This window comes from Zalophus californianus, chromosome 7 (genome assembly GCF_009762305.2).
Source record: "Zalophus californianus isolate mZalCal1 chromosome 7, mZalCal1.pri.v2, whole genome shotgun sequence".
NCBI lineage: Eukaryota > Metazoa > Chordata > Mammalia > Carnivora > Otariidae > Zalophus > Zalophus californianus.
In genome coordinates, this window is record NC_045601.1 from 138627153 (window position 1) to 138651518 (window position 24366).

The 24366-nt window shown below is 40.1% G+C and overlaps 1 protein-coding gene and 1 pseudogene across 2 annotated transcripts in view; one reads left to right on the forward strand and one right to left on the reverse strand.

Annotated features, from left to right (window-relative positions):
- The first annotated feature begins 4081 nt into the window (after nt 1–4081).
- On the forward strand, nt 4082–4841 carry LOC113927166 (annotated as a pseudogene).
- A 6423-nt stretch (nt 4842–11264) lies between these two features.
- MBOAT1 (membrane bound O-acyltransferase domain containing 1) overlaps nt 11265–24366 on the reverse strand; it is a 134479-nt gene continuing 121377 nt past the window's right edge. Inside the window, exons 15-16 of one of the 2 annotated variants that reach the window (XR_003521522.2) lie at nt 20198–20218; nt 11268–11282 (exon numbers count right to left, since the gene is read on the reverse strand). The gene's annotated coding sequence lies outside the window, so the exon portion shown is untranslated. Of the gene's footprint in view, nt 11283–20197; nt 20219–24366 lie in introns of both variants that reach the window. The other variant, XR_003521524.2, reaches the window with a different exon arrangement.

The window sequence follows — 24366 nt, forward strand, 5'->3', positions numbered from 1 at the left end:
ATGCTGGGAAACCTTAAGGGTCACCCATTCACGGGGTCCCCATGTGACTCAGCAAACACAATGACAGCCCTGGAGACCGTGCTTTAAGCCCTTAACCTGCTCAGTTGCAAAACTTCTCTCAGCCCTTTCTTGTAATTCTACCACCCTCCCTGCTTCAGGCTCTTGGGAAACAGTGATGCTGCAACATCCAAAAGGCAACACATTGCAATTGTAAATTGTGCTTTCCTCTTGAAATATTTCTCACACTTGCCCTCGCCAGGACTGATGTTCAAATGACTGCAGTGAGTTTGTGTGTTATGTATGCATTTATCCAGTTCAGAGCAATCCTATGCTTATTGGATTTTTCCCCCCAGTATAATTAGTATCTAGTTTGCAAGTTATTGTTACAAGTTTTTACACATTTTTAAAACACCAAAATTATGTTAACCAGGCTCAGTATTTTAACTTTAACTATGTTTAGTATTGACATACCTTAAGGTTAATTTAAATACTTTATTCATACAAGATCTACCAATGCAAAGTATGCTTGTGGATTGGAGATTTTTAAAGGTCTCAAATAACTTCGAGGTTTTATGTACTTTATTACTGTTCGCTACTGAGATTCTTTCTCCTAGTCTTTTTTATTGACATTAGGATAAATTATCTTTATTAATAGCAATTCAAGTCTGGTGAGCCAGAGAAGGCAGTGAACTCATTCTGTCATAAAAAGACATTTCTTCATAGGTTTTCGGAAGATCATTCAACTTTATAGACTGAAAGAGCAGTTTTGCTTTAAAGGACCATATTTCCTATGCAAACACATCCCACTTACCAAGAGGCTAAATCAAGTTGCTTAGCAGGCGCCAGGTTAAATGGGGCCGTGGAGAAGCAGATCTTAGCCTCCTGTTCTGATGGATTGTGAGATATGTCTAAATAATTTCTAATATGTTTATTACTGAAGTATAATTGATATGCAGTTATATTAGTTTCAGGTGTACAACATTGACAATTCCGTATGTTACTCAGTGCTCACCATAATAAGTAATCACCATCTGTCACCATATAACATTATCACAATATTATTGACTATATTCCCTATGCTTTTCATCTCTATGATTTATTTATAACTAGATGTTTATAGCTCTTAATCCCCTTCACCTATTTCACCTTCCCCCAATCCACCTTCCTTTTGGCCACCACTAGTTTGTTCTCTAGGAGTCTGTTTTCTTTGTTCATTTGTTTTGGTTTTTAGATTTCACACGTACGTGAAATCATATGATACTTGTCCTTCTGTCTCTGAATTATTTGACTTTGCAAATACCCTCTGGGTCTGTCTATGTTGTTGCAAATGACAAGATTTCAAATTTTATATGGCTGAATAAAATTCCACGGTGTGAGTGTGTATATGTGTGTGTATATATATCTTCATTATCCATTTATCTATCATTGGACACTTGGGTTGCTTCCATATCTTGGTTATTGTAAATAATGGTACAATAAACACAAGGGTTTTCTTTTCAAATTAGTGTTTTTGTTTTCTTTGGGTAAATATCCAGAAGTGGAATTACTTGATCATATGGTATTTCTATTTTTAAGTTTTTGAAAAACCTCCATGTTTTCCAGAGTGCATATACCAATTCACATTCCCACCAATAGTATATGAGGGCTTCCTTTTCCCCACATCCTCATCAACACCTGCTGTTTCTTGTTCTTTTGATTCGAGCCATTCTGACAGATGTGAGGTGATATCTCATTGTGATTTTGAGTTGCATTTCCCTGATGATAAGTGATGTTGAGCATCTTTTCATGTGTCTGTTGACCATCTGTATTTCTTCTTTGGAAAAGTGCCTTTAGATATTTTTTAATGCCCATTTTTAAATCAAATTATTTAGGGGCTTTTTTGGTATTGATTTGTATAAAGTCTTTATATATTTTGGATAGTAACCCCTATAAATACATTACTTACAAGTAACTCTCCCATTTAGTGGCTTGCCTTTTTGTTTTGTTGACGGTTTTCTTTGCTGTGTAAAACCTTTTTATTTCGGCGTAGTCCCAATACTTTCTTTTTGCTTTCATTTTGCTTTCCTGAAGAGACACATTCATAAATATGTGGTTAAAGCCAATGTCCAAAAGATCATCACGTATGTTTTTTTCTAAGAGGTTAATGGTTTCAGGTCTCACATTTACATCTTTAATCCATTTTTAGTTTATTTTAGTATATGGTGTGAGAAATGGTCCAGTTTTATCTTTTGCATGCAACTGTCCAGTTTTTCTAGCACCCTTTTTGAAAAGACAGTTTTTTGCCCATTGTATATTTGTGCCTCCTCTGTCAGAGGCTAATGGACCATATAAGTGTGCGTTCATTTTTGGGCTCTCTATCCTTTTCCATTGATTTATATGTCTATTTTTGTGCCAGTACCATCCTGTTTTGATTACTACAGCTTTGTAGTTTATCTTGATATCTGGGATTGTGATAACCCCAGCTTTATTCTGCTTTCCAAGATTGCTTTTGATGTTTGAACTCTTTTGTCATTCCATACAAATTTTAGTATTATTCTAGTTCTGTGAGAAATGCTGTTGGTATTTTGATGGGGATTGTGCTGAAACTGTAGATTGCTTTGGGTAGTATAGACATTCTGACAATATCTAATCCATAAGCATGGTATATCTTTGCATTTGCTTGTTATCTTCATCTCCTTGGTTAAATTTATTCCTAGTTATCATTTTGGGGCAACTTTAATGGGATTGTTATCTTACTGCTTTGTTAGTGTAATGAAATGCAACAGAGTTCTGTGTATTAATTTTGTATCTTGCCAATTTACTGAGTGCTTTTATCAATTCTAATGGTTTTTTTGGTGGCATCTTTAGGATTTTCTATAGATAGTACTGTCATCTGCAAATAGTAACAGTTTTACTTCTTCCTTACAAATTTGGATGCCTTTTATTTGTTTTTCTTCTCTGATTGCTGTGGCTAGAACTTCCAGTACTGTGTTGAATAAAAATGGAGAGTGGATCTTTATTTTGTTCCTGATCTTAGAGGAAAGGCTTTCAGTTTTTCATCATTGAATATGATGTTAGTTGTGGGGTTTTCATATATGGCCTTTACTATGTTGAGGTATGTTCCTTCTAACCTCATGTTATTGAATGTTTTTAACATGAACAGATATCATATTTTGTCAAACGATTTTTCTGAATCTATAGAGATTATATAATTTTTATCCTTCCTCTTGTTGATGTTATCTAATTGATTTGCAGATACTGAACCATCCTTGCATCTCTGGAATAAACCTCACTTGATAATGGTTAATGATTTTTTTAATGTTGAATTTCCTTTATTAATATTTTGTTGAGTATTTTTGCATCTGTGTTCATCAGGGATATTGGCCTGTAGTTTTATTTTTTTTGTAGTGTCTTTGGTTTTGGTATTTAGGGAAATGCTGGCCTTGTGGAATGAATTTGGAAGTTTTCCTTCCTCTTATATTTTTTGAAATAGTTTTATAAGAATAGGTAATAATTCTTCTTTAAATATTTGGCAGAATTCACCTGTAAAGCTATCTGGTCCTCGGCTTTTGTTTTTCTGTCTAATCAAATTTTCTATTTCTTCCTGATTCAGTTTTGAAAGATTGTACATTTCTAGGAATTTATCTATTTCTTCTAAGTTCTCCAATTTGTTGGTATATAATTTTTCATCATATTTTATAACCCTTTGTACTTGTGTGGTTGTACTTATGTACTTGGTGGTTATTTCTCCTCCTTCACTTCTCACTTCATTTGAGTCCTCTCTCTCTTTCTTGATGAGTCTGGCCAAAGGTTTATCAATTTTATTTTTTCAAAGAACCAGCTTTTGGTCTCATTGATCTTTTGTATTCTTTTATTTATTTGTTATTTCTTTTTATTTTAGAAAGCGTGCATGAGTGGGGGAAGGGGGAAGGGGAGAGGGAGAAACCCAAGCAGACTCCACACTGAGCATGGAGACTGACACAGGGCTCGATCTCAGGACCCTGATGTCATGACCTGACCTGAAATTAAGAGTCAGATGCTTAGCTTGATGTCATTTCCTTCCGTAGGTCGCCATTGCTTCTGGGTCGCGGTCATTTTGAGCCCGTATTTGGGAAAAATGAATGGGAGGGCTGATTTTTGAGAGCCGAATGCAGAAGTTCCAAGACCAATTCCCCACATAGGGGCTGATTACATTCCAACAGAAGAAGAAAGAAGAGTCTTTGCAGAGTGCAATGATGAAAGCTTCTGGTTCAGATCTGTTCCTTTGGCTGCAACAAGTATGTTGATTACTCAAGGATTAATTAGTAAAGGAATCCTTTCAAGTCATCCCAAATATGGTTCCATCCCTAAACTTATATTTGCTTGTATCATGGGATACTTTGCTGGAAAGATTTCTTACGTGAAAACTTGCCAAGAGAAGTTCAGAAATCTTGAGAATTCCCCTCTGGGAGAAGCTTTACGCTCAGGACAGGCACGGCTATCTTCACCATCTGGGCACTATTCTCAGAAGTCAAAATATGACTCAAATTTGGGTGGTCATTCATCTTTTGTGACGTCGCCAGCCGCAGACAACATAGAAAAAGAGATGCTTCCTCATTATGAGCCAATTCCATTCAGTGCTTCTATGAATGAATCTACTCCCACTGGTATTACTGATCATATTGCCCAAGGACCTGATCCCAACCCTGAAGAAAGTCCTAAGAGAAAAAATATTACATATGAGGAATTAAGGAATAAGAACAGAGAGTCATATGAAGTAACTTTAACACATAAGACTGACCCCTCATTCAGGCCTATGCAGGAAAGAATGCCAAAAAAAAGAAGTCAAAGTAAACAAATATGGAGATACTTGGGATGAGTGAGAAATTGCATCATTGGACCTACTGAAGGTGTTTCAATATCCAGCTTCATCTAGGTGGTCATGAATATCTGCATGCATCTAGGTGGTCATGAATATCTGCATGCTTTGAGCTCAGCAGCAGTCTTCATAAACACATTTAAAACTAGAACCTGGGTTCTTGTGCTTTGGCTTATTAAAATGATGTTTAAAAACACAGATTTCAATGTGAATGTTGTGTGAATGTATTCACCTTGAGGAACTGTATGAATGATGATACTATACCATGATCACATATAGTTTGTGAAATCGTTTTAAGTTACAGGGTAAGGATACTCTCTTATGAAACTACAAAGAGATTGTCTACTCTAGGATCAGCATATATAAAAATAAGTGCATGTTGAATTGGGGTGGGTGGGGGGGAGCAAGCATAATTTTAAGTGTTAAGTTTACATCCAAAAATTATTAAAAAGCCTTTCTCCAGTGTTTGCTGTATTCACTTATTAATGTTTGTGATAAATAAAACATAAAGGAACATGCAAAAAAAAAAAAAAATGCTTAACCTACTGAGCCACCCAGGCACCCCTTGTATTCTTTTAGTCTCTATTGTATTTATTTATGTTCTATTCTTTATTATTGCCTTCCTTCTACCAACCTTGGGCTTTGTTTGTTCTTCTTTTCTAGTTCCTTTAGGTGTAAGTTTAGATTATTTATTAGATTTTTTTCTTGTTTCTTGAGGTAGATAGGCCTGTATCACTATAAACTTGTTTCTTAGAACTGCTTTTGCTGCATCCCAAAGATTTTGCAGCATTGTGTTTCCATTTTCAATTGTGTTCATGTGTTTATTTCTTCTTTGATTTCTTCATTAAACCATTGGTTGTTTAGTAGCATATTATTTATCCTCTATGTGAGTGTGTTCTTTTCCAGTTGTTTTTTTTTTTCTTATAATTGATTTCTGGTCTCATACTATTATGGTCAGAAAACATACTTGATATGATTTCAGTCTTCTTAAAGTTATTGAGACCCATTTTGTGACCTAACATGATCTATTCTGGAAAATATTCCATGTGCACTAGAAAAGAATGTGTATTCTGGATTTGGGGGGATGGAATATTCTGTATATATTTGTGAGGTCCATCAGGTCTAATGTGTCATTCAAAGCCTGTTTCTTTATTGATTTTTCTGTCAAAATGATCTATCCATTGATGTAGGTGTGGTGTGAAAGTCCTCTACTGTTACTGTATTACTTCAATTTCTCCTTTTATATCTATTAATATTTGCTTTATGTATTTAGATGCTCCGATATTGGGTGCATAGATATTTATAATTATTCTCTTGTTGGATTGATCCCTTTATCATCAGGTAATGCCTTTCTTTGTCTCTTGATTCAGTCTTTGTTTTAAAGCACTCTTTTTTTTTCTGATAGAAGTATAACTACCCTAGCTTCCCCCCCCCACACTTTTACTTATATGGAATGTCTTTTTTCCATCCCTTCAACTTCAGTCTGTATGTGCTTTAGGTTAAATTGAGTCTTTTGTAAAACTCACAGATGGGTCTTGTTTTTTCATCTCTTCAGTCACCCTATGTCTTTTGATTGGAGCATATAATCTATTTACATTTAATGTAATCACTGATAAGTATATATTATTGCTTTTTTTATTTTTTTCTGGTTGTTTTTGTAGTTCTTCTTGGTTTTTTTTTCTTCTTGCTGTCTTCCCTTGTGGTTTAATGTATTTATTGCAATGCTTGCATTACTTTCTTTTTATTTTTGTATATCAATTACAGCTTTTAGTTTGTGGTTATCATTGGGTTCATATATAACATCTTATGTGTATAGCAGACTATATTAAGTTCACATACATCCTAAAAGCACTATATTTTTACCCCTTCCATGTTTTATGTATATAATGTCATATTTTACATTTTTTATTGTTCATATCCCTTGACTAATTTTTGTAAAAAAAAATGATTTTACTACTTTTGTGTTTTGACCTTCATAGTAGCTCTATAAGTGATTAAACTACCTTATCTATATGTTTGCTTTTACCAGTGAAATTTTTTCCTTTCATAATTTTATTCCAGTTATGGCCTTTTCTTTCCACTTAATGCCCTTTAACATTTTCTTGTATGCTGGTTTAATGGTGATGAACTCTGTTAACTTTTGTCTGGGAGACTCTTCATCTCTCCTTCGATTCTGAATAGTAATCTTGCTAGTTAGAGTATTCTTGGTTGTGGGTTTTTTTCCTTTCAGCAGTTTGAATATATCATGCCATTACCTTCTGATCCACAATATTTTTTGCTGAAAAATTACCTGGTAGCCTTATGGAATTTTCCTTCTATGTAACTGTTTTCTTTTCTCTTACAGCTTTTAAGATTCTATCTTTAATTTTTTTTCATTATTATTATGTGATTTGGTGTGGATCTCCTTAAGTTTATATCTTTGCTTCCTAGACCTGGATGTATGTTTCTTCCACAGATTAGGGAAGATTTCAGCTGTTATTTCTTCTAATAATTTTCTGCACTCTTCTTCCTTTTTCTCCTTCCACTATCCCTATAATGTGAATGTTATGCTTGATGTCATAATGGTTCCTTAACCTATTCTCATTTTTTGTTATTTTTTCTTTCTGCTGTTCAGCTTGTTTTCTTTCCATTATCCTGTCTTCCAGACCACTGATCTGTTCTTTTGTACCCTCTAACCTACTGTTGATTCCCTTAGTGTGTTTTACATTTTACTTATTGTATTCTTCAGGTCTGACTGTTTGGAATTGGGGGGGGGCGGGTTGTTTGGTTTTTTTAGAGAAAGAAAGCATGCGAGTGGGAGGAGGGGCAGTGGGAGAGGGAGAATCTTAAGCAGTCTCCACACCCACTGTGGAGCCTGATGTGGGACTCAATCCCACGACCCTGAGATCATGACCTGAGCTGAAATCGGGAGTCAGACACTTAACTGACTGAGCCACCCAGGTGCCGCTGACTGGTTGTTGTTTTAATTTTTGAAACCTTTGTTGAAATTCTAAGTTTTTGATTCACTAGCCTTTGGAGATGTATCTTGAAAGAAACTGCTGTGGCCGATGTCAAAGAGGTTACTGCCTATGTTCTCCTCTAGGATTTTGATGGATTCCTGTCTCACATTGAGGTCTTTCATCCATTTTGAGTTTATCTTTATGTATGGTGTTAGAGAATGGTCGAGTTTCATTCTTTTGTATATAGCTGTCCAATTTTCCCAGCACCATTTATTGAAGAGACTTTTTTCCATTGCATATTTTTTCCTGTTTTGTCAAAGAGTATTTGACCACAGAGTTGAGGGTCCATATCTGGGCTCTCTGTTCTGTTCCATTGGTCTATATGTCTGTTTTTGTGCCAGTACCATGCTGTCTTGGTGATCACTGCTTTGTAATATAGCTTGAAATCGGGCAACGTGATGCCCCCAGCTTTGTTTTTCTTTTTCAACCTTTCCTTGGTGATTTGGGGTCTTTTCTGATTCCATACAAATTTTAAGATTGTTCCAGCACTTTGAAAAATGTCATTGGAACTTTGATCGGGATGGTGTTGAAGGTATAGATTGCTCTGGGTAGCATAGACATTTTTAACAATGTTTATTCTTCCGATCCATGAACATGGAATTTTTTCCATCTTTTTGTGTCATCTTCAATTTCTTTCATAAGTGTTCTGTAGTTCCTAGAGTATAGATCCTTTACCTCTTTGGTTAGGTTTATTCCGAGGTATCTTATGGTTTTTGGTGCTATTGTAAATGGAATCGTTTCTCTAATTTCTTTTAGAACTTTTGGGACTTCATCAAGATAAAAAGCTTCTGCACAGCAAAGGAAACAATCAACAAAACAAAGAGGCAACACACAGAATGGGAGAAGATACTTGCAAATGACACTACAGACAAAGCACTGATTTCCAAGATCTATAAAGAGCTTCTCAAGCTCAACACCCAAAAAAACAAAGTCAAAAAATGGGCAGAAGACATGAACAAAGAAGACATACAAATGGCTAACAGATACATGAAAAAATGTTCATCATCATTAGCCATCAGGGAAATTCAAATCAAAACCACATTGAGATACCACCTTACACCAGTTAGAATGGCAAAAATGGACAAGGCAAGAAACAACAAATGTTGGAGAGTGTGTGGAGAAAGGGGAACCCTCTTACACTGTTGGTGGGAATGCAAGCTGGTACAGCCACTTTGGAAAACAGTGCGGAGGTGCCTCAAAAAATTAAAAATAGAGCTACCCTATGACCCAGCAATTACACTCCTGGGTATTTACCCCAAAGACATAGATGTAGTGAAAAGAAGGGCCATATGCACCCCAATGTTCATAGCAGCAATGTCCACAATAGCCAAACTCTGGAGAGAGCCGAGATGCCCTTCAACAGATGAATGGATAAAGAAGATGTGGTCCATATACACAATGGAAGATTACTCAGCCATCAGAAAGGATGAATACCCAACTTTTACATCAACATGGATGGGACTGGAGGAGATGATGCTAAGTGAAATAAGTCAAGCAGAGAAAGTCAATTATCATATGGTTTCACTTATTTGTGGAACATAAGGAACAGCGTGGAGGACATTAGGAGAAGGAAGGGAAAAATGAAGGGGGATTCAGAGGGGGAGACAAACCACGAGAGACTGTGGACTCTGAGAAACAAATTGAGGGTTTTAGAGGGGAGGGGGGTGTGGGGATGGGTTAGCCCAGTGATGGGTATTAAGGAGGGCACGTTCTGCATGGAGCACTGGGTGTTATATGAAAACAATGAATCGTGGATCACTACATCAAAAACTAATAATGTATTGTATGGTGACTAACATAACAAAATTAAAAAAAGAAATTCTAAGATTATCCACTCTTTTCTTTAGTCCGGTGAGTATCTTTATAACAGTTACTTTGAAGTGTTTATTGTATTTTTTTATCTTCATTTTGTTTAGCTCTTTCTCTGTGATTTTGCCTTGTTCCTTCATTTGAAACATATTTTCTGTCTCCTCATTTTGTCTATTTCTCTCTGGTTTTCTCTGTGTATTAGGTAGGTTACCAGAGTCTCCTGGTCTTCAAAGTAGTGGTCTTTTGAAGAAGGAGTCCTGTGGTTTCTTACACTGCAATCCCCCCTGGTCACTAGGACCAGGCATCTAAGGATATTCTATATGTGGGTTCTGAGCCCACTACTGTGTGGCTGAGCCACAGTTGCGATGGACATACTGGTAGAAGGGTGTGGCCTTCAGCCCAACTGGCTACTGTGACCCACTTCATCTTCTATGGGCACATTGGCATGATTTGCTCTTCATGATAATGTGAGGCCTGGCTGTGACCACCAGGGGCTCACTGACGGGTGGGCTGGCGTTCGGCCTACCTGTTTGCACTTAACCTCTGTGGCAGCTGCATGTGCACCACAGGGCAGGACTTTCTCCTTGCACAGCCAGAGAAAAGTCTCTCTTGCAGGAACTGAATCCATGCTGTTGTGTGGTATTATCGCCCCCCACCTCCTCAGTGCAGGGCTTGTTTTGGAGTGATGCTGATCCTAGTTGGGGCCACTTGCTTTGGCAGGATGCCTGGGTGGGGTAGGAACTGCTTTGGAGGGATACCTGCCCCAGTGGGTGTGTTGGGTTGGGACAGGTCTGCAGGGGAATGCCAGCGTGGGGCACGTGGTGCCAAAAACTTAGATGGAGGGTCTTAGGGTTGGCTCCTGCCAGCCGCTGACAAAGCTGGTGGTAGGGCAAGAAAAATGGCACCCACTAGCACTTTTGTTCCCAGAGAAATCTTCTGCAGATCCCTGCCCCTCCACCACATGCCTTAAGATGAGTTAATAAATCTCCTTCACATATATCCCCAGGCACTTTTCAAACTGCTGCTCTATGTTGTGTCTCCCACCAAGTTATTTATCATTCTGGTTCCTTAAGGGTGCAGACTCAGTTTCCTATCACCTCTAGCTCTCCTGGAGCTAAGCCCTGCCAATTTCTAAAGCTCCCAAAGTTAAGCCCCACTGATTTTCAAAGCCAGAGTTATGGGAATTTTTTTGCCCAGCGAGGAACCCCACAGCTAGGGGTACCTAATGTGGGTTCTGATCCTCTACCTCCTCTGTGCTTGTGGTGTCCCTCCTATTTGTGGTTAGTTGTGCTGAGGGTTTGGATCCCAATGTCCTCTCCACTCCCCCTACCCTTTCTGATGTGGTCTTTTCTCTGTGACTAGCTGCGGAAGATCTGTCCTGCCAGTCTTTGCGTTGTTTTCAGTGTTAGTTGCATAGAGGTAACTGTTGCCTCAGGGTATCCACGGGACAAGGTAAGCTCAGGATATTCCTATTCTGCCATATTGCCCCTCTCCTGTCAAAGTAATTTCTTACTGAGAGTAATTTTAAAAGATAAAGTTGGCAATTGATTTACCTTTTAAGGATTTTTAAAAATATAGACCATGTTCAAGCCAATCCTCATTATGGCCTCACTGGTTTTCATTCCTCGATGTGCTCACTGCAGCAGAAGAGAAAGGGAGGGAAGATTTTGATCACTTGGGGCATGCTCACACTGTAAAGTTACATAAGGAAAAAAAAAATCCAAACTCTGTAGGAAGTATTAGACTGTAGTAAAAATAAGTGTCTATAAAAAGTATAACTAGAGGGGCACCTGTGTGGCTCAGTCAGTGAAGCATCTGACTCTTGATCTCAGTTCATGTCTTTATCTCAGGGTCATGGGTTCAAGCCACACATTGGGCTCCATGCTGGGTGTGGAGCCTTCTAAAAAAAAGAAGAAGAACTAGAGAAGTTCTTAAACTACAAAAGAAAAACTAGAAATACAATAAAATGTCAACAGGTACTAGGATTATGGGTGCTTTATTCTTTTCATGAATTTAAAACTTTTCTAAAAGGAATTTTTTTGTAATTGAAGCAACAATCAATGTCCAACAATTAAGGGGATGTTTCTCAAAACTACAGCACATTTATTCACAGAATAGCACACAGCTATTAAAAACAACTTTTAGGAAGTTTATATAATAACATGGGAAATGCTTATATTTCTGAAAAGCTCTGAAAGACTGCGCACACAGAAAGATAATAGTGGCTCTCTCCAGGGAATGGAACAAGAGAACTGAGGACAGACCTAGGTGGTAGGATTACTTTTCTATGTATTTTTTTATTATGTTAATCACCATACGTTACGTTATTCGTTTTTGATGTAGTGTTCCATGATTCATTGTTTGTGTATAACATCCAGTTCTCCATTCAGTATGTGCCCTCTTTAATACCCATCACCAGGCTAACCCATCCCCCCACCCCCCTCCCCTCTAGAACCCTCAGTTTGTTTCTCAGAGTCCATAGTCTCTCATGGTTTGTCTCCCCATCCGATTTCCACCCCCTTCATTTTTCCTGTTCTACTATCTTTTTTTTTTTTTTAACATATAATGTATTATTTGTTTCAGAAGTACAGGTCTGTGATTCAACACTCTTGCACAATTCACAGCGCTCACCATAGCACATACCCTCCCCAATGTCTATCACCCAGCCACCCCATCCCTTACACCCCCCACCACTCCAGCAACCCTCAGTTTGTTTCCTGAGATTCAGAATTCCTCATATCAGTGAGGTCATATGATACATGTCTTTCTCTGATTGACTTATTTCACTCAGCATAATACCCTCCAGTTCCATCCACGTCATCGCAAATGGCAAGATTTCATTCCTTTTGATGGCCGCATAATATTCCATTGTGTATATATGTACCTCTTCTTCTTTATCCACTCATTTGTCGATGAACATCTTGGCTCTTTCCAAAGTTTGGCTATTGTGGACATTGCTGCTATAAACATTGGGGTGCACGTACCCCTTCGGATCCCTACATTTGTATCTCTGGGGTAAATACCCAGTAGTGCAATTGCTGGATCGTATGGTAGCTCTATTTTCAACTTTTTGAGGAACCTCCATACCGTTTTCCAGAGTGGCTGCACCAGCTTGCATTCCCACCAACAGTGTAGGAGGGCTCCCCTTTCTCCACATCCCCGCCAACATCTGTCATTTCCTGACTTGTTAATTTTAGCCATTCTGACTGGTGTGAGGTGGTATCTCATTGAGGTTTTGATTTGGATTTACCTGATGCCGAGCGATGTTGAGCACTTTTTCATGTGCCTGTTGGCCATTTGGATGTCTTCTTTGGAAAAATGTCTGTTCATGTCTTCTGCCCATTTCTTGATTGGATCATTTGTTCTTTGGGTGTTGAGTTTAAGAAATTCTTTATAGATTTTAGATACTAGCCCTTTATCTGATGTCATTTGCAAATATCTTCTCCCATTCTGTCGGTTGTCTTTTGGTTTTGTTGACTGTTTCTTTTGCTGTGCAAAAGTTTTTTATCTTGAAGTCCCAGTAGTTCATTTTTGCCCTTGCTTCCCTTGCCTTTGGTGATGTTTCTAGGAAGAAGTTGCTGCAGCTGAGGTCGAAGAGGTTGCTGCCTGTGTTCTTCTTTAGGATTTTGATGGACTCCTGTCTCACATTTAGGTCTTTCAACTATTTTGAGTCTATTTTTGTGTGTGGTATAAGGAAATGGTCCAGTTTCATTCTTCTGCATGTGGCTGTCCAATTTTCCCAACACCATTTGTTGAAGAGACTTTCTTCCATTGGACATTCCTTCCTGCTTTGTCGAAGATTAGTTGACCATGGAGTTGAGGGTCCATTTCTGGGCTCTCGATTCTGTTCCATTGATCTATGTGTCTGTTTTTGTGCCAGTACCATACTGTCTTGATGATTGCAGCTTTGTAATAGAGTTGAAAGTCCGGAATTGTGATGCTACCAGCTTTGCTTTTCTTTTTCAACATTCCTCTGGCTATTTGGGGTCTTTTCTGGTTCCATACAAATTTTAGGATTATTTGTTCCATTTCGTTGAAAAAAGTGGATGGTGTTTTGATAGGGATTGCATTGAATGTGTAGATTGCTCTAGGTAGCACTGAGATTTTCACAATATTTGTTCTTCTAATCCATGAGCATGGAACGTTTTTCCATTTCTTTGTGTCTTCTTCAATTTCTTTCATGAGAATTTTCTAGTTTTCTGAGTACAGATTCTTTGCCTCTTTGGTTAGACTTATTCCTAGGTATCTTATGGTTTTGGGTGCAGTTGTAAATGGGATTGACTCCTTAATTTCTCTTTCTTCTGTCTTGTTGTTGGTGTATAGGAATGCCACTGATTGCTGTGCATTGATTTTATATCCTGCCACTTTACTGAATTCCTGTATGAGTTCTAGCAGTTTTGGGGTGTTGTCTTTTGGGTTTTCCACATAAAGTATATCATCTGCAAAGAGTGAGAGTTTGACTTCTTTGCTGATTTGGATGCCTTTTATTTCTTTTTGTTGTCGGATTGCTGTGGCTAGGACTTCAGGTACTATGTTAAATAGCAGTGGTGATAGTGGACATCCCTGCCGTGTTCCTGACCTTAGGGGAAAAGCTCTCAGTTTTTCCCCATTGAGAATGATATTTGCTGTGGGTTTTTCATAGATGGCTTTTATGATATTGAGGTATGTAACCTCTATCCCTATACTCTGAAGAGTGCCGATCAAGAAAGGATGTTGTATTTTGTCACATGTTTCTTCTGCGTCTATTGAGAGGATCATATGGTTCTTGTTCTTTTATTAATGTACTGTATCACAATGATTGATTTGTGGATGTTGAACCAACCTTGCAGCCCAGGGATAAATCCCACTTGGTCGTGGTGAATAATCCTTTTAATGTACTGTTGGATCCTATTGGTTAGTATTTTGGTGAGAATTTTTGCATCCATGTTCATCAAGGATATTGGTCTGTAATTCTCCTTTTTGATGGGGTCTTTGTCTGGTTTTGGAATCAAGGTAATGGTCGCCTCATAAAATGAGTTTGGAAGTTTTCCTTCCATTTCTATTTTTTGGAACAGTTTTAGAAGAATAGGTATTAATTCTTCTTTAAATGTTTGGTAGAATTCCCCTGGGAAGCCATCTGGCCCTGGGCTCTTGTTTTTTGGGAGATTTTTGATGACTGCTTCAATTTCCTTGGTGGTTATAGGTCTGTTCAGGTTTTCTGTTTCTTCCTGGTTCAGTTTTGGTAGTTGATACATCTCTAGATATGCTTCCATTTCCTCCAGATTATCTAATTTGCTGGCATAGAGTTGCTCATAATATGTTCTTATAATTGTTTGTATTTCTTTGGTGTTGGTTGTGATCTCTCCTCTTTCATTCATGGTTTTATTTATTTGGGTCATTTCTCTTTTTGATAAGTCTGGCGAGGGGTTTATCAATCTTGTTAATTCTTTCAAAGAACGAGTTCCTAGTTCCGTGGATCTGTTCTACTGTTCTTTTGGTTTCTATTTCATCGATTTCTGCTCTGATCTTTATTATTTCTCTTCTCCTGCTGGGTTTAGGATTTATTTGCTGTTTTTTCTCTAGCTCCTTTAGGTGTAGGGTTAGGTTGTGTATTTGAGACCTTTCTTGTTCCTTGAGAAAGGCTTGTATTGCTATATACTTTCCTCTTAGGACTGCCTTTGCTGCATCCCAAAGATTTGGAACAGTTGTGTTTTCATTTTCATTGGTTTCCATGAATTTTTTTAATTCTTCTTTAATTTCCTGGTTGACCCATTCATTCTTTAGTAGGATGCTCTTTAGCCTCCATGTATTTGAGTTCTTTCTGACTTTCCTCTTGTGATTGAGTTCTAGTTTCAAAGCCTTGTGGTGTGAAAGTATTCAGGGCATGATCCCAATCTTTTGGTACTGGTTGAGACCGGATTTGTGACCTAGGATGTGATCAATTCTGGAGAATGTTCCATGGGCACTAGAGAAGAATGTGTATTCCGTTGCTTTGGGATGGAATGTTCTGAATATGTCTGTGAAGTCCATTTGGTCCAGTGTGTCATTTAACGTCTTTATTTCCTTGTTGATCTTTTGCTTAGGTGATCTGTCCATTTCAGTGAGGGGGGTGTTAAAGTCCCCCACTATTATTGTATTGTTGTCGATGTGTTTCTTTGCTTTTGTTATTGGCTTCTCCGATGTTAGGGGCATAGATATTTACAATTGTTAGATCTTCTTGTTGGATAGACCCTTTAAGTAGGATATAGTGTCCTTCCTCATCTCTTATTACAGTCTTTGGTTTAAAATCTAATTTGTCTGATATAAGGATTGCCACCCCAGCTTTCTTTTGATGTCCATTAGTATGGTAAATTGTTTTCCACTCCCTCACTTTCAATCTGGGGGTGTCTTTGGGTCTAAAATGAATCTCTTGCAGAGCACATATTGATGGGTTTTGTTTTTTTATCCAGTCTGATACCGTGTGTCTTTTGCTTGGGACATTTAGCCCATTTACATTCAGAGTAACTATTGAAAGATATGAATTTAGTGCCATTGTATTGCCTGTAAGGAGACTGCTTCTGTATATTGTCTGTGTTCCTTTCTGGTCTGTGTTGCTTTTAGGCTGTCTCTTTGCTTAGAGGACCCCTTTCAATATGTCTTGTAGGGCTGGATTTGTGTTTGCAAATTCCTTTAGTTTTTGTTTGTCCTGGAAGCTTTTTATCTCTCCTTCAATTTTCAATGACAGCCTAGCGGGATATACTATTCTTGACTCCGTATTTTTCTCATTTAGTGCTCTGAATATATCATGCCAGTCCCTTTTGGCCTGCCAGGTCTCTGTGAAATCTAATATTTCTACCATTATAGGTTACAGATCTCTTCTCCCGAGCTGCTTTCAGGATTTTCTCTTTGTCTCTGAGACTCGTAAGTTTTACTATTAGATGTCGGATGTTGACCTATTTTTACTGATTTTGAGGGGGGGTTCTCTGTGCCTCCTGGATTTTGATGCCTGTTTCCTTCCCCACATTAGGGAAGTTCTCTGCTATAATTTGCTCCAATATAGCTTCTGCTCCTCTCTCTCTTTCTTCTTCTGGGATCCCAATTATTCTAATATTATTTTGTCTTATGGTATCACTTATCTCTTGAATTCTGCCCTCGTGATCCAGTAGTTGTTTATCCCTCTTTTTCTCAGCGTCTTTATTTTCCATCATTTGGTCTTCTATATCGCTGATTCTCTCTTCTGCCTCATTTATCCTAGCAGTTAGAGCCTCCATTTTTTATTGCATCTCATTAATAGCCTTTTTGATTTTGACTTGGTTAGATCTTAGTTCTTTTATTTCTCCAGAAAGGGTTTCTCCAATATCTTCCATGCTTTTTTCAAGCCCAGCTCGTATCTTTAAAATCATCATTCTGAACTCTAGTTCTGACATCTTACTAATGTCCGTATTGATTAGGTCTCTGGCAGTGGGTACTGCCTCTTTTTTCTGTAGTGATTTTTTCCGTCTTGTCATTTTGTCCAGAGGAAAATAGATGAATGAGAGAACAAAATGCTAACAGGGTAACAACGACCCCAGAAAAATATACACTAAACAAATCAGAAGAGGCCTGAAACCAGGGGAAAAGAAAGGGAAAGAAAAAAGAAAAAAAAGAAAAAGATAAACAACAACAAAAACAGAATATGATCAAGTATGATTAGGCTGGTGCATAGATTGTGCCACACACTAGATTTTGTGTGTATTTTGGTCTTTTGGAAGAAAGTGCTTCCCAAAATTTTAAAGAAAAATTTTATGTACAAAAATAAGGGTAAATATGATGAAGGGATAGAATATGACTGTAAAGGTGAAAATTATAAGATTTTATAAAAGGAATTGATAAGTTTAAAAAAGAAAAGAATTAAAAAAGTGGGGTAGAGAATGTGATCAGGTGGGAATCTAGAACAAAGCCATACACTAGAGATTTAGGGTATATTCTGGTCTGTTAGAAGAAACTGTATCCCAAAATTTTAAAGAGAGAACAACTTATACATATACCAAAAATAAGGTTAACTACTATGATGGGATAGAATATTACTCTAAAAATGAAAAATAAAAAATTTTTTTAAAAAGGGATTGATAAGATGTTGGTTGAAAAGGGAGAAAGATTCAAAAAAAGAAAAAAAAATTAACTTTGAAAGACTAAAGAATCAGGGGGGAAAAGCCATGAATTCTATGTGCAGTATTCCCCTAGTGCTGGAGTTCTGCCGTTCTCATTGATTGGTAAACTTGGTCTTGGCTGGCTGTTCGTGCTGATCTTGGGGAGGGGCCTGTTGCCATGGTTCCCAAATGTCTTTGCTGGAGGGGGAATTGCCCCACCCTTGCCAGGGCCGGGCTAAGTAATCTGCTTGGGTTTGCTCTCGGGAGCTTTTGTTCCCTGCAAGCTTTCTGAACAGCTTTGGATGACGAGAGTGAAAATGGTGGCCTCCCAATCTGTGCCCCGAGGAGCCCAGAACTCGGGGCCCCCTCCTCAGTGAGCCCCCAGAGAAAAGCAGTCAATCACTCCCGTCTCCCCGGTCTCTGGCCGCACTCCGTGCTCACCCGGCCTGTGACCGAGCATTTCTATCTCTGGCACCCGACCCCGTGTGGAGTCTCCAAACCCAGCAGATCCCTGCGGTGCGCTCCCGCGCCACTCCTCCCGGGGAAGGAAGGGGAGTCTCCCCCGCTCTGCCGCTTGTTGGGTCCCTGCTGGAGGAGCAGTGGCCCGACTGTGCCACGGATCACAGCTTATGGCGACCCCGAGCTGAGAGCCCGCGCCTCTGCTCCGTCTCTGCAGCCGGCTTCCCCGCTCCGATCCCTGGGAGCTCGGCCGCACTCAGGCACCCCCAGTCTTTCTGTGACCCCGAGGGTCCTGAGACCACACTGTCCCGCGAGGGTTCCACCCCCCGCTTAGCCACTGGAGCGACGTCCCTCCGCGGAGCCGACTTCTAAAAGTTCCAATTTTGTGCTCCGCAGCTCTATCCCTTGCCAGTAGCGGCCAATGTAGGCCACAAACTCTGCCATCTATCTTCCAGTATATCGCCTCGGATTCACTTCTCTGCACGTCCTACCTTCCAGAAAGTGGTCGCTTTTCTGTTCAGAGAGTTGCTGCTATTTTCTTCAATCTCCTGTTGAGTTCGTAGGTGTTCAGAATGGTTTGATCCCTATCCAGCTGAATTCCTGAGACCAGAGGAAATCCAGGTCTCCTACTCCTCCACCATCTTGCTCCGCCCCTCTCTGTATGTTTTTTAATACTGATCAGATTGGCTAAAACAAAAGTCTAGTAATACCAAGGGCCAATGAGAATGTGGACAAAGATCTGTTCTACATTGCAGGGCAGAGGGAAATTCCTATAACCATTTGGAGAGCAATCACAGATAGGTAAGCTCAAAAATCCATTCCTTTATACTGAGATCGTGTGATTCTACTTCCCCATATTTAGCTTATAACCCCATGTATGCACAGAGAAATACGAAAGGGTGTCTCCACTGCCGCATGGTTTAATACCATGGGAACAGTGAGAACAACCTATAAAGGTCTGTTGTGGACTGAATCACGTGGCCCCAAAATTGTTCTGTTGAAGTCTTAACTAAACCCCAGTACCTCAGAATGTGACTGTATTTGGAAATAGGGTCTTTAAAGAGATAATTAAGTTAAAATGAAGTCACTGATGTGAGCTCTAAGCCACTATGGTGTCCTTAGAAGAAGAGATTACGACACAGACCTGTACAGAAAGAAGACCATGTGAAGATAGAGGAAGATGGTCGTCGACAAGCCAGTAAGAGGCATCAGAAGAAGTCAACCCTGGGGCACCGAGGTGGCTAGTCAGTTGAGCATCCGACTCTTGATTTCAGCTCAGGTCATGAGATTAAGCCCCGTGTCAGACTCCATGCTGAATGTGGAGCTTACTTAAGATTCTTTCTCTCTCCCTTCCTTCAGCCCCTCCCTGTCCCTGCTTGTGCTCTCTTGCTCGCTCGCTCTCAAAAAAAAGTTTTAAAAAGTAATCAACCCTGCCATCACCTTGATCTCAGATTTCCAGCTTCGAGAACTGTGAGACAATAACTTTCTGCTGTTGAGGCCACCCAGTCTGTGGTACTTTGCTATGGTAGCCTGAGCACATGAATGGAAAGTCCATCAGTAGAAGATGGATAAAGGAAGCCATGGTTATGCAGACAACAGTCCCACTAACTACCAAAGGTGGTAAACGATGAGGGTTCCAGCAATATAGAGTCCCATGAGTGGATAACCCCCAGGAATTTAGTTCAAGCATGAACCCCAGTGGCCAGAAGAGTTTCATCTAGCACCATATTCAAGGGAAAGCCTGGATGTTGAAGGACAAGGAAACATGGTGCCTTTGGTCATTACTAAGGCCAGTTATAGGGTTGGTCTCTAAAAGTAGAGGACAGAATCCCAAGGCCCAGCCTGCCTCCCCAGGATGCCCCCTCTCCCTCACCCCAAACAAATAATCTTGCGAGGGTGAATGGAATTCATTCCTTCAATCATTTGTTCTACCGACATTGACTCCACTACCCCTTTGAGTCCAGAGCCTTGCTAGGGATGAAGATAAAAAGATAAACACAACTTACCATTGTCAGGCAGCTGACAGCCTGTTGGGGAGAGAGAAATGAAATCAAGTCACTGCACAATGTATTACTGGGGATCTACGAGCAGAACCCAGAGGTGAGTGGAGAAAGATATCACTGTGAAAACAGCACCTTGTGCATCATATTTTCTCTGTCGGAAAGATCTGTCTTTTTTGTTTGGGGAAGTGTCTGCTCAAAAAAAGGCAGGTCTTTCAGGCAGCGGCAATAAAGGGTCCAAGGGCACAGAGTCACAAGCGCCCCAGGCAGCTGGGGCAGGGCTCTCAGTGGGGCAACTGCATTGTCTGGTGGGAGGGGCGGGAACCAGGCTGGTCAGGGGCAGAGGGGAAGAGGTGGGTTTTAAGCTGTAGACAGTAGGAGTTGACAGAATTTTTTCGGAAGAAGTCTGGCCTGATGGGCTATCCAGGAAGATTCTCTGGCAGCTGCTTGCAAAGGATTAGAGGAAGAAGGGACTGGTAGCCAGGCAGAAAACCTGTCCCAGCATCTGGGGCTTTTCCAGGCCAGTGCACACAGAGTTGTGACTCGCAACTGCAGTTGGAAATGCTGAAAGGTCATTTTGCCCGTGGAACAAAAGACAATAGGAAGAGGGCCCAGAAAGAATGGATGATTGTAGCTGGCAACGGCTTAACCCGTGTACATTTTAATGTCAAAAGTGCTTATTCTGTATGAATTTTCTTTGAGAACAAAAGGGGCCATTTGATCCCCAGGGCTATGGGCATCCAGAAAGCCATAGAGAAAAGTGCTGTGCTGTCCAGAAAAGTGCTCTTCATCTGCTTCCACGGGTTGAATCAGCAGTTTGGGAAAAACTGAGTGGCTGATATTACACCATGGCACATGGAAGCCAGTTGGAAAGAAAGTGCCAATTGCCACTGTTCCCATCTTCTCAGGGGAGGAGCAGAATTAATATCAATGGAAGGTAGTGGCAACCTTGACATTAGTCTCTGCTAGTTAGGGGAAGGAGCAAACTGGTGAGGTGAGAGTCAAGCTGGATCATTTGATTCTGTTCAAGAGGTGTTTTGAAACTTCTGTCAGTGTTTGTGCTCCTCAAAGATTTTTTTAATGTGATCCTTAATGCATTTTGAAATATGCAAAGGTTGGCTCAGATTTCCAGGACCTGATGTAGGTCGTGTGGAGCAAACTTCTTCATGGGAGAAATGGACAGAACTTGGAGGAAATTTAGGCACATACTGCTTGGGAGCAGAAGAGTGACATGGCAAGAATTAGGGGCCTGAGGAGAAAGGGAAGTCCCCGTGGGTGGACTGGTCAAGGGAACCTTTAAGAACTGGATGTGGTAGAATTGCTGGATTGTTATGGAATATCCGTCTTTTACCGCCATGGCTGGAGACATGTTTAATCTTAAAGGAGGTGGACTTGGGTCCAGTTTGGCTGGCATTGGAGGAGAGAAGGGGACCAGACCCAGTGTGACAGAGAGTGCAGTAAGTGCTGGAGAATGGAGCAATGTATGTCCAGGAGTCGTCTAAGCCTTTTGTGAGAACCCCCCAGAATTCTGGCCAGAATACTGACCATAGTGTTGGAGATGGTGCTATGCTTCCTATAATTTGAATTTGTAAGTACAGGGATCTCTTATAAAGTGAGGGGCCTTGGGGATAGGCAGATAACAGATGCCTTAACAGATACTCGGTTACAGTCTCCAGGGTCCCCTTCCCCAGAGATCTTGATTCCACTGGTCTGGAGTTATGCCGAGGAATTAGTATTCTTAACTCACTCCCCCAAGGAATTCTGATGTGCAGCCAGGTGTGGGCATGACTGGCTTCTTCTCATGTTCTTACTTCTGAGAAATTGGAGGCCCAGGGACTTTGATGAGGTCCATTGTATCACAGGGCTCTTCTGTAGCAGAGTTGAGGACAGGAGCAAATTCTTTGACCCAGTAGAGTGTACCTCATGGACAAATGGGCCTAAGACGAGCTTCCTAAATGTTCTGAGACAGGATCAGCCAGTCTGCTGCCAAAATTCTTTGTCTCTCTGAAAACAGAAGTGCTTCTGCACCAGAGAGTGAGATGGATTTTGGAATTGCCCAGACCAGCACTCAAGCCCAGCTCCTCCACTAACTACCTGGGTGACCTTGGGCAAGTTACTTAAGGTCTCTGAGCCTTGGCTTCCACATCTGCAAAAAATAGGGTAATAAAACTAAGTTCACAGAACTATGTGAGGTAACATTAGATGTGATGGGAACTGTCAGTAACAGCTAGCTTTCATCTTCCTAGCATCCAGTAGGCAACCTTGCATAAGTTTAAGGAATTAGACAAAGCTCATGTGGCATGAGCTTTCTTGTGCAAATACCTCTTCTGGGCCTCATGAAGTCATTTACTGAGCATGGGACCTTTACTAAACATCCTTCCGGAGGAGGACTAGATACCTCACTACCACAATGGGCAACTGTGAAGGTACAGCCTGCTCCTTTGGGTGGTCTCTGCAATAACAGGTAATATGTTGCAAGGTCAACATCTAATCTCAGGACAAAGGCAAGCTTGATTCCAACGGACAGGAGTCCTGTACGTGAGGCTGGAAAATAGTAATGTTGCTGTGCTGGGCAACCATCAGGCACCATGAAATGAGGCAGTTCCAAACTTACAGGAGAACAAGGGTGGAAGGCAACCAATCACTGAATAATTCTGAATTCTGGGGTTGTCCTGGGCACTTCTACAGCACACACTTAGATCATGTCTTTTTAGTCACACTGTGAGCTCTTTTGAGCACAATGAATGGGTCTTCAGCATCTTTTACCTGACAGAGTACCAGGCCCATAGCAGACATAATAACATTTAAGAAATAAGTGACTACATCTGTTAATGGATGGATGGACAGATGAGGGAGTTTCAGACCATGTAAACTGACCACCTAAGTGGTTATTTCACATAACAGGCTTTCAGAATCCCCTGAAAACACAAGCCTTTATTTCAAAAACTAGTTCTGAAAACCAGAAAATATTTCCAAGTGCAAAAGTGACTCCAACAATACTGTCAAGTGCAATGATGCATTAAACTAGTTCATTCAATCCCTCATTCATTCGACAAACACTTACTAAACCATCACATGCCAGATACCATGCCAACTGATGGAGACAAGAGAAATAAAATGTGGTCCCTTGAGGGGGGCTGCGCATTGGTCAATTTTTTTTAGACTTCCTACGTGGTTCTGTGCAGCCAGGGTGGGGAAGGGCTGCCCAGGACCACTGTCTTCCGAGACCCTGCACAGAGTGTACCCACCAGGTCTGAAGACCACTGGCCAATCCCTTTTTTGTTCCCTCCCAATTTCCCAGTTTCTACCTTTGCTCCCTTAAACGGTAAAAATCTCAATGAATTATTTATTGCTTTTGCAACTATTGAATAATGTTCCTTGTGGTTACCTTAAAGAGAGAAGATCCAGAAATAAAATATTTTAGATTTAGCTTTTTCAGAAACTATGAAATCTATTTTTTTTCTTTTAATTCCAGTGTACTTAACATGTAGTGTTATATTAGTTTCAGGTGTAGAACATAGTCAAGCATTCCCTATATTAGTGCTCATCATCTTAAGTGTACTCTTAATCCCCTCCCCTTGTCTCACCCACCGCCCCTCTGGTGTTCTGTTTGTTCTCTATAATCAAGTCTGTTTTTTGGTTGTCTCTCTCCTTTGTTCATTTGTTTCTTAAATTCCACATATGAATAAAATCATATGGTATTTGTGTCTTTGATTTATTTCACTTAGCATTATACCCTCTAGCCCCATTCACATTGTTGCAAATGTCAAGATTTCACTCTTTATGGCTCAATAATATTCCATCATATGTGTATACCACATCTTCTTTATCCCTTCATCAACTGATGGACATTTGGGTTGCTTCCATAATTTGGCTATTGTAGATAATGCTGCTATAAACATTGGAGTGCATGTATCCCTTTGAATTAGTGTTCTTATATATTTTTTAAGCTTTTTTTTAGAGATTTTATTTATTTATTTGACAGAGAGAGACACAGCAAGAGAGGGAACACAAGCAGGGGCAGAGGGAGAGGGAGAAGCAGGCCTCCCACCAGGAGGGAGCAGGGAGCCCGATGTGGGGTTCGATCCCACGACCCTGGGATCGTGACCTGAGATGAAGGCAGACACTTAAGGACTGAGCCACTCAGGTGCCCCGTGTTCTTATATTCTTTGCAT